At 41.1% G+C, this 15,577-nt stretch overlaps 1 non-coding gene across 1 annotated transcript; it reads left to right on the forward strand.

Annotated features, from left to right (window-relative positions):
- Nucleotides 1-200: 200 nt before the first annotated feature.
- Nucleotides 201-306, forward strand: LOC121993365. The gene has a single exon (XR_006115225.1). It is a non-coding gene; the product is annotated as a small nucleolar RNA R71 (small nucleolar RNA).
- The last annotated feature ends 15,271 nt before the right edge of the window (nt 307-15,577 follow it).

The following is a 15,577-nucleotide window of genomic DNA, read 5'->3' on the forward strand; positions in this document are numbered from 1 at the left end:
CTTTTGTTGGGTTTACACCAGAATAGCCACCACTTCATTCATTATCCCATTGATGGTGATTTTGTGCTACACTTTCAATTATTTCTTCGGCTTCATCCAAGCTCTTGTTCATAAGTGCCCCTCCAGCAGCTGAATCAAGGGACACCTTTGTATGATAATTGATATCATTATAAAATGTATGTAATACTAACCACTTCTCCAAACCATGGTGTGGGCATTGTCTGAGCATACTATTATATCTATCCCAAGCTTCAAATAGAGATTCTGAATCATCTTGTTTGAAACTTGCAATAAGATTTCTCATATGAGTCGTTTTACTTGGAGGATAGAATTTATCAAGAAATTGTTGCTCACATTGTTCTCATGTGGTGATGCTATTTGGAGCTAAAGAATTCAACCATTGCTTAGCTCTATCTCTTAAAGAAAACCCAAACAATAGTAAGCGTATAACTTCGGAAGGAACATCATTCATCTTCATTGTGTCGCATATCTCATAGAAGATCTCCAAGTGTTGATTCGGGTCTTCATGCGGTCCTCCACCAAACTGATTTTGTTGCACCATAGAAATAATTGCAGGTTTAATCTCAAAATTGTTTGCTTCAACTGAAGGTCTTGAAATACTAGATCGAAAACCCTAGCGTAAGGTGTTGCATAATCCTTTAGTGATCTATTAGCAATGATAGAATGTTCTTGTTCTTCTAAATGTCTCTGCAGAATTTTTCTCCTATGAAATATTCTGTCTATCTCAGGGTCTAGAGGAAGAAGTTCTCCTACAAAGTTAGATCTTCGTATACACAAGAACAAGATTGCAAAATGATAGTTGTTCAAAAGAAAAAGAAAGAAGAACGAAACTGAATCAAAGACAAGAAAAAACAGAGAAAAATTAGATTAGAATGTTAGAAAATTAAAAGTGCAGAATTAGAATTGCAACAAGCAAGAAGTAGAAAAGAATACAAGAAAAAGCTATGAAAGCAGAATTCTAAAAATTAGATTCAATTATGCAAATGAAAAGAAAAGAAAAATTATGTTTAGTCTAACTCAATTGATAATCTCTAATATTATAGCGTAGTCCCCGGCAACGGCGCCAAAAACTTGTTGACTCTCCGCAAGTGTACGGAAATGTCGTAAGTAATAATAAAAGATATCGTATCCACAAGGACCGGAATAACCACTAAAGATGTCTCAACGCAAGTTAGCTAAACAACTAATCAATTGATTCACAAAAGCAAAGTGTAACTATGAAAAGTAAAACATAGGAACAAAAGAATAAGAAACAAGAATAAGGGCTATGATAAAAGTATGTTCTAGGAGTTTCGGTTTCTTTGTAAGATTATTCAATGTAAATTATCTACCAAATCTTATTCCTCAATTGTTCATCGTTTGTAGGAGGTTGTCGGTTTCCTCTTACAATAGACAACCGGCCTAGGACTGAAATCTATACCTAAATGTGATCAATTAGGTATGAGTCTATGTTGTCCTTACACGGGCTTGCCTGTCACGTGCATCCCTTGGATAATCAACATAAGAATTCATCTCTCCTCAACCGCATCAAGATATAAGATATGAACACATACAATATATCCTGCCCCCTTGAATAACCCTATTTCACCCTCGAGATCATCTCTCAAACGTCCTTACACAGGCTTGTTCCTGTCACAAACGTCCCTCGGAAAATCGAATGGGAAATAATTTCTACAAGATCCACAAGGTATTCAAACATTCAATCAAGAATGGACATTAGGTCTAAATCACAACATTCCATACAAGATCAAAGAGATGCAAAACAGGACAAAATCATTGAAATAGAAAATTGGCAAATCCACAAGAGTTTTACATCAAATCTTCATTACAAATACTCTCTCCATCCTAGAACAAGAGATCTAATCCATAGAACAAGGGAAGAAATCCAAAGATAAGAAGAATACAAGCATCTTGATCCCAAATCCAAGAAAGAAAGGGAAGAAAAGCTTATCTACGATGAAGAACCGTCTTCGGATCCAATCCTTGTTCCTCGGAGTCGAAACGATGAAGATCTGCCTTAGATCGCCGGAAATCCCTCCAAGAAGGTGGAGGAATGCCCCAAATCTCCTTTCCCCCAAAAAGGGAGAAGATCCCCTTTCAATTCATGAAGGAGGCCTTATATAGAGGGGAGGTTTGGGCGCCACATGGCCCCGAGGCACGGTCGTGTGAGGTTCACACGGCCAAGGTCACTCCCTTCTCTGCCTACCTTACACAACCATGTGTGATACACGGTCGTGACATGCTTCTTCCACAACTCCCTTTGCATGGTCGTGTAGATCTGTTGGAGTGTATATTGAAAGCCTAAGCTTTGTAAACATTCATTATGAATAAAGAATCACATTTGGCCAAATTGTCTACATTTGTTTGTAGTTGTTCATATAATTTATATTGTAGATAACATAGTATGTGGTTTCACATGCAGAATATGATGTTATCAGTACCTTATAAATTATAAACAGTAGCTCACGACTAAAATGGAAAGGAACAAACCATTAGAAGGTCATAGTGTAATTAGGTATTAGTTTATCTTGACTATATAATTACACTAGTACACTCAGAGTGTATTGAGTAGGACCATTAGAGGTCGTTTCTTTTATACTGACTTTGTAAAGGAACAAAGACCTCAGTTATTATGGAAGTGTGTGCTCTTAATCCTAATATAATAACAAGCACATATGTTTGATATTTATTTCTTTAATTTATCAATGGGTGAGATTTAGTTCGATGAATCAATAAACCCGATAAGTTGGGAAATGGTATCACTTATAGTGTGTGTTGTTGATTATAGAAGGAAACTGTCCTAGAGATACTAGGTTGATAATGTCCTCAAGAGGAGCTCATAAAGATTGTCATGTTAAACCCTGCAGGTGGACTTAGTCCGACATGATAATAAGGTTGAGTGGTACTACTCTTGGACTTAGATATTAATTAAATGAGTTGTCAGTAACTCACTTAATTAGTGGACATTCGATATCTTAAACACAGGGAGACTAACACACTCATAATAAGAAGGAGCCCAAAAATATAATTTGGGATTGGTGCGGTAGTTCAATGATAGTTCTCTAGTGGAATGAATTATCATTGATAAAATTAAGTTGTGTGTTCAGGGCGGATGCTTAATTTTATCGGAGACCAAAACCAATTCCTCCTCTCGGTCCCTATCGTAGCCTCTTATTTATAGAGTTCTATACCCACCTATACTCATCTTCTATACCCACCTAAGCCCACCAATAGGGGGCCGGCCTAGGTATAATATTGGGTGGCCGGCCCTAGCTTGAACCCAAGCTAGTGGGGGTCGGCCAAATTAAATTAAAAAGGAATTTTAATTTTAATTTTTATTATGTGGAAGAAATAATTTATTAAAGAGAATTTAAATTAAAATATCTCTCTTATAAAAGATCTACAAAAGATTAAAAAAAGAGATTAGATCGCTTTCCTTATTTGTAGATTGGTGAGATATTTTATTTTCTCTTTAAAATTATTCACATGTTGATAAAATTAAAATTATAGAAATTTCCTTTTATCAACCATGAAGAGATTTTTAAAGAGAAATTTTATTTTTTAAAATTTCTGAAAACAAATTAGGAAGTTTTAATTGTTGATTGAAACTTGTCCAATTTGTTCTCCAATGATGTGGCCGGCCAATGTTGGTTTATTTGGGAAATTTTATTTTATTTTTCTCAATTAAATCATGTCAAGGAAATTGAGGAAATTTTATTGTAATTAAATTTCCTAATTTGCCTAGGCCAAGGAATATAAAAGAAGGGGTGAGGGTACCTTCATGTGACACAACCTCTATTATTTTCTCTCCCTCTTTTCCTTGGTGTTGTGGCCGGCCATCATCTCTTCTCTTCTTCCTCTTTGTGGTGGCCGAAACTCTCTATTGTTTGGAGCTCTTGTGGAGGCCGGATACTACTTGGAGAAGAAGAAGAAGAAGGAGAGGAAGCTTGCATCTCTTAGAGCTTGGTTGGTGTTTTTCTTCTTCCTTGGTGGAGCTTTCTTGTTTTGGCCGAACCTAGCTAGGAGGAGAAGAAGGCGCTTGGTGGTTTCTCATCTCGGAAGATCGTTGCCCACACAACGTCCGAGGTTAGAAGAGGAATACGGTAGAAGATCAAGAGGTTTTTCTACAAAGTATAACTAGTAATTTTTCTTTCCGCATCATGCTAGTTATTTATGGAAATAATACCAAATACAAGAGGCTTACGTTCTAGAATTTCGAATATGTTTTTCGATGTTGTGTTCTTTTGTTTTTTCTTTTCCTTGTGATTTGATTGTTCTCTTTGGTTAACCTAAAGTTATTTTAGGAAATTAAATATTAGCTTTCTATAAAAGTTTTTGTCTAGTCGGTGGTGGTTGCTCCCATATCCAAGAAGATCTTGTGCCTCGCCACATCAGTACTGGGAACCAATTTTGGAAATTAATATTTAATGGAATTAATAACTTAAGGAGACTTGGGTCGAACGTGTTAAGTTCCGCAGGAGATCCAAGTCAAAACCTAAAAGAACAAATAGATTAAGTTTTGGATCAAACGTGTTAAGTTCCGCAGGCGATCCAAAATTTAATTTAAAAGAACACATGGTAGCTAGGAAAAGGTTCAGACCTTTGTACAAAATTTTTGTACAGTGGAACCTATAGGTTTTCCGAGTAGCAACCAACAATTGGTATCAGAGCTAGGGTTTTGCCTCTGTGTATTTGGTATTTAGTTTAATTATGCACATGTCATACATAATTTAGGCAGGTTAATAGTAGGATGTGCTAACTTCGTGGATGCAAGATCCAACTATTATGACTTTTAGTTATTATGTGTGTGATTGGACCCTTGGACATGTCAAGGGCATTTATATGTGTGTGCATGATTGTATTAAAATACAGCAGGAGTTGTATTTAGTTTTATTAGGATTTTATTTTTGATCTAGATACATGTACATTCCTTTTATGGAATATAGGATAAAAAATGTAAAATTCTATTTATGTCACGGATCGAATCTTGCAAAGCGTGGAACCTTCTAGGAACCAGAGGCGCAGCGGAACTAAGGGCAAGATGGATGCGACAGCTAGACCCGGTGGCGGTGGCCAAATATGGCAACAGCTTGGGATGACATCACACGGAGAACAACTAGAGATAAAAGTCATAATAGTTGAAAATTAAATTTTCTATTTATTGCTTTTATATTGTGCTGTGTGTGCATGTTAGTTTACAAGTTTAGTAGGCTAGCATAGTTAAAATTCCTCATTTATAAATAACTAAGTGGGAGAGGGATTTTAAATAAATCTCATGGTCTCCATTACTGGTTTGTAAGTGATACAAACAAGCTTGCGCGTTGGCTCTGAGTGCCTTCCTCCATAACGGATGGGCTTGATTGTGGATCACTAGAACAGACTTCCATTTTTGGATGACTATAAGAAATTAATTAAGAGCGTGTGATCTTCCCCAACGGAAGGGGCATAATCTTATTAATGGACTTAGTGTCAAGTAATGGTATACACTTAGACGCATCTAATAGTATCCTCCCCAACGGAGTCACTACTATTATTTGTGTGACCAAATAATACCAACTATTAATTTTATTTGTCAAAAAGTTAGGTTGACAAGATAATAAAATTAATGGGTTAAAACCCTCCTTTTACAAATGTTGAATTTGTATACGTCCACACTAACGTGGCATACAAAATTCACGGTGTTATGAGGTGTTGGTTAATTTAAAATAGTATTGTTTGAGAAATCAATATTATTCTAAATTTAGAGTTCTGACCAAAAGTTATTTGTGATTCTTAAGATGACTTTCAACTCATTGTCCATCATACTTCAACAAAATAGACTTACTGGACCTAATTACATAGATTGGAAAAGGAACCTGGACATTGTTCTGACTACTGAAAGCTATAAATTTGTACTGACTGAACCTTGTCCTGATGCACCCACTGGTGAATCTACCCAAGAGGAGATTGAATATCATAAGAGATGGGTAAAGGCAGATGAGATGGCGCGGTGTTACATTTTGGCTTCAATGTCAAATGTATTGCAACATCAGCATCAAGATTTACCAACAGCTTATGATATTATGAACAATCTCAAGGAGCTCTTTGGTCATCAGGATAGGGCTTCTAGACAAGAAGCTATGAGAAAGATAATGACAGCCACCATGCAAGAGGGTACTCCTGTAAGGGATCATATCCTAAAGATGATGGCTTATCTGAACGAGATACAGATCCTTGGAGAAATTGATGGGAAACCCAGATCGATATGATCCTCCAAACGCTACCTAGAAGTTTTGAGCAGCTGAACTATAATATGAATAAAAGGATTTATTCATTAGGGGAACTACTGACAGAACTTCAAGCAGCAGAAGGATTATTTCGTCACAATTCTCAAATTCACTTTGCTGAAAATGGTTCTACTTCTAAACCGAAAGGAAAGAAGAAGAAGAAACAAGCTGGCTCAGCAAAGAAAGTGAATAAATCTCAGAGTACGGGATTTAAAGCTGGAGTGAAGAAGCCGAAGGGCAAGTGCTTCATCTGCAAGCAGGCAGGACATTGGAAGGCGGACTGTCCTCGTAGGAACCAAAACAAAGGTATATCTCATGCTCTAGTTGTTGAAACATGTTTAGCGGTGTTATCTACCAAGACCTGGTGTGTAGATACGGAGCCATCGATCATGTCTGCAATTCCTTGCAGAGGTTCCAGAAACCCGACGACTATCTGAAGGGAGATTACCGTCTACATGGGCAATGCTACTAAGGTGGCAAGTGGGAGACGCCTACTTATCTTTTAGTAGAAATAAAAATTTGGTTTTAAGAAATTATCTTTATGTACCCGCTTTTAGAAAGAATTTAATTTCAGTTTAAACTGCTTTTAGATGGATATTCAGTTTTCAGTAACGATGTAGTTATTAAAAGAAATAAAGTGATTATCTGTTCTGGTGCATTAGTTGGCAATTTGTATACTTTAAATCCAATTTCTTCCACAAAGCAAAACATGGAAATTTATAACTCATCTTCTAATTCTAATAAGAGAAAAGAACCTTCGGAAATGAACCAAGCATATCTTTGGCATCTAAGGCTTGGTCATATTAACTTAAGTAGGATTCAGAGGCTTATAGCCGATGGACTTTTGAGTTCATTAGAGTTGGAAAATTTTCCAACTTGTGAATCCTGCTTAGAAGGAAAAATGACCAAGAGGTCGTTCAAGGCCAAGGAGTATAGAGCCAATGAAGTGTTAGAATTGGTTCACTCTGATTTATGTGGTCATATGTCTGTCCAAGCAAGAGGAGGTTTTGAATATTTTGTCTCTTTCATAGACGATTATTCAAGATACGGATACATTTACCTAATGCGCCGCAAGTCCGAGTGCTTTGATAAGTTCAAAGAATACAAGGCTGATGTGGAGAAACGATTAGGTAAAAGTATCAAGACACTACGATCTGATCGTGGTGGCGAATACCTCTTAGGAGAGTTTAGGAATTACTTATCAGAGGCTGGGATTCAATCCCAATTGTCTGCACCTGGAACACCCTAACAGAATGGTGTAGCAGAACGAAGGAATAGGACTCTTATGGAGATGGTTAGATCGATGATGAGTTATTGAATTCGTTTTGGGGATATGCTCTGGAAACAGCAGTATACGTTCTGAACTTAGTACCTTCTAAATCAGTTTCTTCTACTCCCATAGAATTGTGGAATGGGCGAAAACCCAGTCTAAGACATATTCGGATTTGTGGTAGTCCAGCACATGTGCTAAAACCAGATGCTGATAAGTTAGAATCTCGTACAGAAGTTCGTGTGTTTGTAGGATATCCCAAAGGAACGAAAGGAGGTTTATTTTATAGTCCTAAAGACCAGAAGGTCATTGTTAGCACCAATGCCCAGTTTTTAGAAGAAGACTATATAATGGATCACAAGCCCAATAGCAAAGTTGTTTTAGAAGAACTTAGAGAGGACACGTCTACTTCAGTACCAACAGTACAAGATGAAGTACCACAAGAGACTGCAACACGTGTCACACATGATACACAACCACAGACAGTGCCTCGTCGTAGTGGGAGGGTTGTAAGGCAGCCTGAAAGATTCATGTTTTTGGGAGAGTCTTCGGACTTGATCCCGGGTAAACATGAACCTGATCCACGAACATATGACGAAGCACTCCAAGATATAGATGCAGCATCTTGGCAAAAGGCAATGAATTCTGAAATAGAGTCTATGTACTCTAATAAGGTCTGGGAGCTTGTAGAACCACCTGATGGTATAAAAGCCGTTGGATGCAAGTGGATCTACAAAAGGAAAAGAGGGACAGACGGGAAGGTAGAAACCTTCAAAGCTAGGCTTGTTGCGAAAGGGTACACTCAGAAAGAGGGAATCGATTATGAGGAAACCTTTTTCACCGGTAGCCATGCTTAAGTCTATCCGGATACTCTTATCCATTGCTGCTCATATGGATTATGAGATTTGGCAAATGGATGTCAAGACAGCTTTCCTTAATGGAAGTCTTGAAGAGAACATCCATATGAAGCAACCAGAAGGGTTCATTGAAAAAGGCAAAGAGCATCTAGTGTGCAAGCTCAATCGGTCCATTTATGGACTAAAGCAAGCTTCAAGACCTTGGAACATCCGATTTAATGAAGTAATCCAGTCATATGGATTTATTCAAAGTCTGGATGAGTCTTGTGCATATAAGAAGTGTAACGGAAACGTGGTGGTATTTCTTGTACTATACGTAGATGATATTTTGTTAATTGGCAACAATGTCAAGGTATTATCAGACGTAAGGGTATGGTTATCCAAACAATTTGATATGAAGGACTTAGGAGATTGTGCACACATTCTTGGGATCAAAGTTATAAGGGATCGTAAGAAAAGAATGTTGTGTCTGTCCCAAGCTTCATATATAGATACAATCCTTGCTCGTTTTAGCATGCAGGATTCCAAGAAAGGTTTCTTACCTTTTAGACATGGAGTAGCTCTATCTAAAGAGATGTCTCCAAAGACATCGAAAGAGATAGATGACATGAAAGCAGTTCCTTATGCTTCAGCTGTAGGAAGCCTAATGTATGCAATGCTATGTACGAGACCTGATATCTGTTTTACCGTGGGCATAGTCAGCAGATATCAGAGTAACCCTGGACAAGGACATTGTGTAACGCCCGAAAAATTCTCAAAACTATTTTAGAAATATTCTGTTATTTTTCTGGAATTTTTAGATATTTTTCCGGAATTTTCCAAGTAAAGAAAGTAGCAAAAATAATTAGAACCGCAAAATAGCTTAGGCGGGAATCGAACCCGAGACCTATGGCTTAGGGATAATGTTGGGAACCAGTTGAACCCAGCAGGGCCGTGCTGAAAGGAAAGGGAACCAATAAAATTTATATTGGAGTTGGGCGAATTAAGTCTTTAGTATAAATAGGAAGGTTAAGTGGGAGTTGGGTTATTTTGTTTTGGTTCGGCACATTCTTTTTCACCATGACCTATCCCTCTTCCAAAAACCTCACCACCGCCCACACCTCTTCCTCCTCCTCTCTCGGCGCCCAAACCCAAGGACTCTCGGCTCATCTTCCGGCGACGACTCCAACACGAAAGAGGTTCCTCTCCGCGAGAGGAACGCGAAGACGTGAGCGGGTCGTCGAGAAGGTCATCTCCACCGGAATTCTAGTGAATAGAATTGTAAGGAATTTAGCGTACGAGGTAAGAAACCCCTCACCTGCGGTATAATAGCTCCGTTTGGTTTCCTACGCATTAGTTTTAGCTATATGCAGGTTTTTTCGGCACATAGGGCGTGTTTAAACCCTCCTCGAGGATTAGGGATCAAGATGAGCACCTCTAGACGGGCCGGACACGTTGTTCTCCTTTAGTTGGAGATGCTAGACGTTGTCGGGTGCCTAGAGGTGATCTCCCTATTAGAGGAGAGAGTTGGAGCACACCAAGTGTTCGGTAAAATGTTAGTGTAGCTAAATACCACCTCAGTTATGTTTAATAGCTCAATTAAATGCATTAGAAGCATTGAAAACAGCACATTAGTTTAGTTCAATTTTATGGGACTACGGTCCAATGGGTGGGCTCCCACAGTCGCCTCTAGGTTCAGATAACCTAGCTCTAGGTTCAGATAACCTACAAACAAAGAAGTTAAACCGATTAGCTACATTCAAGATTTTATTTTCAGCATCGGATCGATATCCATTGGGTTAGACTCCCACGTCCCTAGGTTTAGATAACCTAGTTAACCCTACTAAATTCGGACTTGCAAACCCGGTCTAGTTAGGGATGCGCGAACAGCAGTCGTAGTAAAAGATGATTATGTATTTTCACTTACTATGTATTAGTTTTCAAAACTCATAAAAATCAGATATGTTAGTTGAGTTTGAATTCAGTACCAGTTTAGCTTCAGTTTAGCCCTTCCTTGCTTATACATTATGATAGCTCATGTTCAGTTCTTGATTGCTATGCTTGTATGATCATATGCCATGTTTATATGTTTAGCCTAGTCAGTTTATTTCAAATGGCATGCTTTAAAAATCATATTGCATCGTCGCATGTTTTTGTGAGGTAGATGGTTTCTTACTAAGCTTGTTAGCTTACAGATACTACTTTTCTTATACTGCAGATAAAGGTAAAGGAAAAGTGGACTAGCAGTGGAGGCTGGAGGTCAATGCAAATGAGGATGTGTGTGGCAGGAACTGGAATGAAAGACCCTCTGAGGATTTAGCATTTACTTTAGCACTTTACAGTTTATTAGTTTAGTTTTCATGTTTTGGGCACTTTTGAACCTTAGCAAGTTTAAGCAGTTAGAACTTTTGGAAATTCATACCTTCATGCACTTTAAGTTGTCAAAATGCCATGAACCAGTAAACCTTGCTTTGGTTTAAGTTTAGAATTGTTACTACGTGTTATTAGAATAGTTTATCATGCATTAGATAGTTGTTATGGGGTGTTTTGGCACACCAGAGTGTTGGAAATCAGAGTTCCCCGGGTGAAATCAGACTCTGATCGGTCTCCCGACCGATCAGGGCCTGGCTGTGTCACTGGATCGGTCAGCCGACCGATCCAGCCAGATACAGTATGCTACTGTATCCTCCTAGATCGGTCAGCCGACCGGTCCAGCATCGAACAGTAGGCATGTCTGCCGACCGATCTATCCTTTGCTGGATCGGTCCGCAGACCGATCCAGCAGGGTACAGAATTGCGACAGGTTTGATCGATCCGTGGATCGATCAGCAGCTAGCTGGGAAGTTAGTTCTGAGTTCCTAGCTCAGATGGGAGGTCAAGTATCCTCCTTAGCACATGTACACCAACCAGAAAGGGTCTTGAATCCTTCCTTATAACAGCATGGGTGTATCAGTTGTCAGATTAACCGAGTCAGTTAGTGAAAATTTTATTTTACCCAGTTTCCGCACAGTAGCTTCTGTAGTTAATGTAGCGATCCGGCTCACAGTTTAGTACCCAGGAGTCGGGTCGTTACAGAGTGGTATCAGAGCAGTGTTCCATACTTCCTACACACACATCAGCATTGTACCTGCAGCTTCCAAGTAAGAATACCTCCCCTCTCTTTATTGTTCTTGCTTTCTAGTTACAGTTCATGTTTATATGCCTACTTTCTGTTAGTATGAGATAGTCTTTGAACATGATATCAGTAATTATATAACTGTGATAGTATTATTTATACATATGTTCTCTATGTCTTTAGAAATGGCACGAGGACGCCCAGCTAGAAGGGCACTAGCTACTGAGCCCCAGCAAGAGGCAGGCAGTTCAGTGCCTCCTCCAGTTACAGCAGCAGCTAGCTTAACAACAACAGAAATAGCCACCTTAAAGGCTAATCGCCAGATACCCCACAGTCAACCGAATCTGACGACTCCGAAGTCTTAGAGGTTCCACCACCAGCCTACAGCACCAAGCCCCACCAGCACCAGTAGTCCCAGCAGATGAGCCAAGAAAGGAAGCCTATCCGATCCAGTGGCAGCGAGTCAGCCAGAGAACTTCTCAGGCACTAGTGAACCATGGGATGCACAAGCATGGTTCAAAACACCGGAGAGCACGATGGAGCTGGCCGGAGCACGAGAAGGTGAAGTGTGCCTTCTTCAGTCAGAGATGCACGCATGTGGTGGGAAAGAATCGAAACGAAGCGCCCAGGAACCAGATGACATGGGCCGACTTTGAGAAGGAATTCTTTGAGGAGTTCTTTCATATGCGGGTTACTAACCGCCACTATGACGAAGTTCACCGAGTTTCGCCAGGGCAACCTATCAGTTGAGGAAGCCGTGAAGAAATTCAACAGTTGGCTCGCCTATGCCCAGAGCTAGTCGGCGAAAAGGAACGAGTCCGGTTGATGCTCAAGATGCCGAGGCCGAGATAGATGAACATGGCCGGTGGCATACATAGGCCACAAACCACGAGGAGTTAGTGAGCGGTGCCTTGACCACGAGCATTACGAACAGCATGAAGCACAGAGGCAAGTCTCCTCGAGTCCAAGGGCCAAGGAAACTCTCACACTCAAAAACAACAAGGCCAGCTCAACCGGAAAGGGAACTCCAACAGCAAGCGCAAATCGGGAGTGACTCAAAAGGAGGACCATCTAGCAAGCGACCCAGTTATCCAAAGTGTGTTGTGGGAAATTCCACCCGGGGTTTGTCGCAAGGGCACACGAGGATGCTTTAAATGTGGACAAGAAGGGCACATGGCCAAGCAATGGCCGAACAAGACCGGTCTTCCTCACCCACGGAGATTCAGTATGCAGCCCAGCCAGCTCAGCGCAGGCCGCTCTAGAAGGTCCACTTATCGGCCGCAGATTAGAAGCCCTCTAGCTATGGCAAATGCGAGGATCTACTCACTCACCGAGAGGACGTAGCAAATGCCTCGGCCGTCACAGTCGATTAGCATTTTCAAGATAGTGCTACCGTTTATTTGATATCGGGACAACCCATTCATATATAGCCGGATGTTCTCCGAGAAATTAGAAATACCCTAGAGGTACTGGTCGGCTCGACAAAGACTACCTTCGTGAGAGGTCATGGCATCAACGACCGGCTCAGGGCTCATTATAGCGCATCGAACTCTTTTGTGATCCGATCCTGCTGGAAATGACCGACTACGACGTCATCCTTGGAATGGACTTCGATCAAATACGGTGCTTCCATAGAGTGTCGTAAGAAAGTCGATTCAACCCAAGCAGTATACATGAGTACATCGAGAACCAAAGAGAAAAGCCAAGAAATTTCTCTCGAAGGCACGAAGTTGATGGATTCGGGATGTACGGTACCTAGCACAAGTAGTCAATACCAGCCAGGACCAACAACCAGCAGAGGTCCGAGTTGTATGTGACTACCAGCCTTTCCACGAAGAGTTACTAGCACCAGACATGGAGATTGAATTTGAGATAGAGCTCTTCCCGCACAAATCCTATTTCCAAAGCGCCTACCGCATGGCTCCAGAGAATCGAAGGAACTTCATGAGCAACTACAGGAGCCTGCTTGACAAGGGCTTCATACGCCCTAGTCACTCACCCCGGGGAGCGCCTGTCTTGTTCGTGAAGAAGAAGGATGGAAGCATGCGGCTATGGATAGACTACAGAGCACTGAATCAGGTCACGATCAAGAACAGGTATCCTCTTCCCAGAATAGATGACCTGTTCGACCAGTTAAAGGGAGCAGCAGTGTTCTCTAAGATTGACCTCAGATCAGGATATCACCAAGTCAGAGTCAAGGAGGGTGATATACCGAAGACAGCATTCAGGACCAGATACGGATATTACGAGTTCGTAGTCATGCCTTTTGGCGTGACAAATGCTCCAGCTACATTCATGGATCTCATGAACAGAGTATTCAGGGAGTATTTAGATCAGTTTGTTATTGTGTTTATCGATGGCATTCTTATCTACTCAGGAACTCAGGAAGAACACTCAAAGCACCTGAAACTAGTATTGCAGACCCTTCAGCAGAACCAGCTATACGCCAAATTCACGAAATGTGAATTTTGGCTAGATCAGGTGTCCTTCCTGGGTCACATCATCTCAAAGGATGGTATTATGGTAGATCCCAGCAAGATAGAAGCAGTAAGTAACTGGAAGAGACCCAAGAACGCCAGCGAGATCAGGAGCTTTCTGGGATTAGCAGGATATTACAGGAAGTTTGTAGAGGACTTCTCCAGGATAGCCTCCCCACTGACCGCTCTTACCAGAAAGAACAGAAAATTTCAGTGGACAGAGGACTGTGAGAACAGCTTCAGCGAGCTAAAAAGGAGATTGACCAGTGCTCCCATTTTGGCTCTACCAGACGACACCAGCAGCTTTGACATCTATAGTGATGCCTCTAAGTTGGGATTAGGAGCAGTACTGATGCAAAATGGCAAGGTGATCGCCTATGCCTCCAGACAACTCAAGGATTATGAGAAGAATTACCCTACTCATGACCTTGAACTTGCAGCAGTAGTGTTCGCTCTCAAAATTTGGAGACATTACTTATATGGAGCTCAGTGCAGAGTGTATACAGATCATCAGAGTCTGAAGTACTTCTTCACTCAGAAGGATCTGAATATGCGACAACGCAGATGGCTTGAGCTGGTCAAGGACTATGATGTAGACATCCTCTACCACCCAGGGAAAGCCAATAAGGTAGCCGACGCACTTAGCAGGAAATCCAGTGCTACCTTATTATCTCTTACAGCCATGTCACCGCCCCTACAGAAGGAGATCGTAGATTTCGGTTTTGAACTCATCGTTGGACAGCTCTCTACTATGACCTTAGAGTCCACCTTGCTTGGTGATATTCAGTCAGCTCAGGAGACCCCGAAATTCAGAAAATCAAGCAAGGGCTAGCAGAATCAGAAGTGGAGAATTCGGGTGTCCGATAGCGGTATTTTGGTGACAGACTCTGTGTTCCAGATTAGGAGGAGCTACGGAGACAGATTTTAGATGAGGCTCACAGGACTCCCTATGCGATGCATCCAGGTTCCACCAAAATGTATCAAGACCTGAAGAACCATTTTTGGTGGCCCGGGATGAAGCGAGACATCGCCAGATATGTTAGCATCTGCCTCACCTGTCAGAGGGTCAAGGCAGAACATCAGCGACCAGGAGGAGTTCTGCAGCCTATACAGATTCCAGAATGGAAGTGGGAGGATATCTCTATGGACTTCATAGTGGGACTACCCAGAACCACGAATGGTTTTGATGCCATCTGGGTAATAGTCGACAGGTTGACTAAGTCAGCCCACTTTTTAGCTATCAAGATATCCTACTCCATGGAGAAGCTAGCTCAGTTGTATCTCTAGGAGATCGTCAGACTTCATGGAGTCCCACGTACCATTATTTCAGACAGAGATAGCAGATTTACATCACACTTCTGGGAGTGTGTACAGTCAGTGTTCGGCACTAAGTTAAAGTTCAGCACAGCATTCCACCCTCAGACAGATGGTCAGACGGAGCGAGTAAATCAGGTACTCGAAGACATGCTCCGAGCGTGTGCCCTAGACTTCAAGGGAAGTTGGTGTAAATATCTGAGCTTAGCAGAATTTGCATACAACAACAGCTATCAGGCCACTATCGGCATGGCACCTTACGAGGCTCTCTATGGGCG

The sequence above is a fragment of the Zingiber officinale genome, chromosome 6B, assembly GCF_018446385.1.
Source record: "Zingiber officinale cultivar Zhangliang chromosome 6B, Zo_v1.1, whole genome shotgun sequence".
Classification (NCBI taxonomy): Eukaryota; Viridiplantae; Streptophyta; class Magnoliopsida; order Zingiberales; family Zingiberaceae; genus Zingiber; species Zingiber officinale.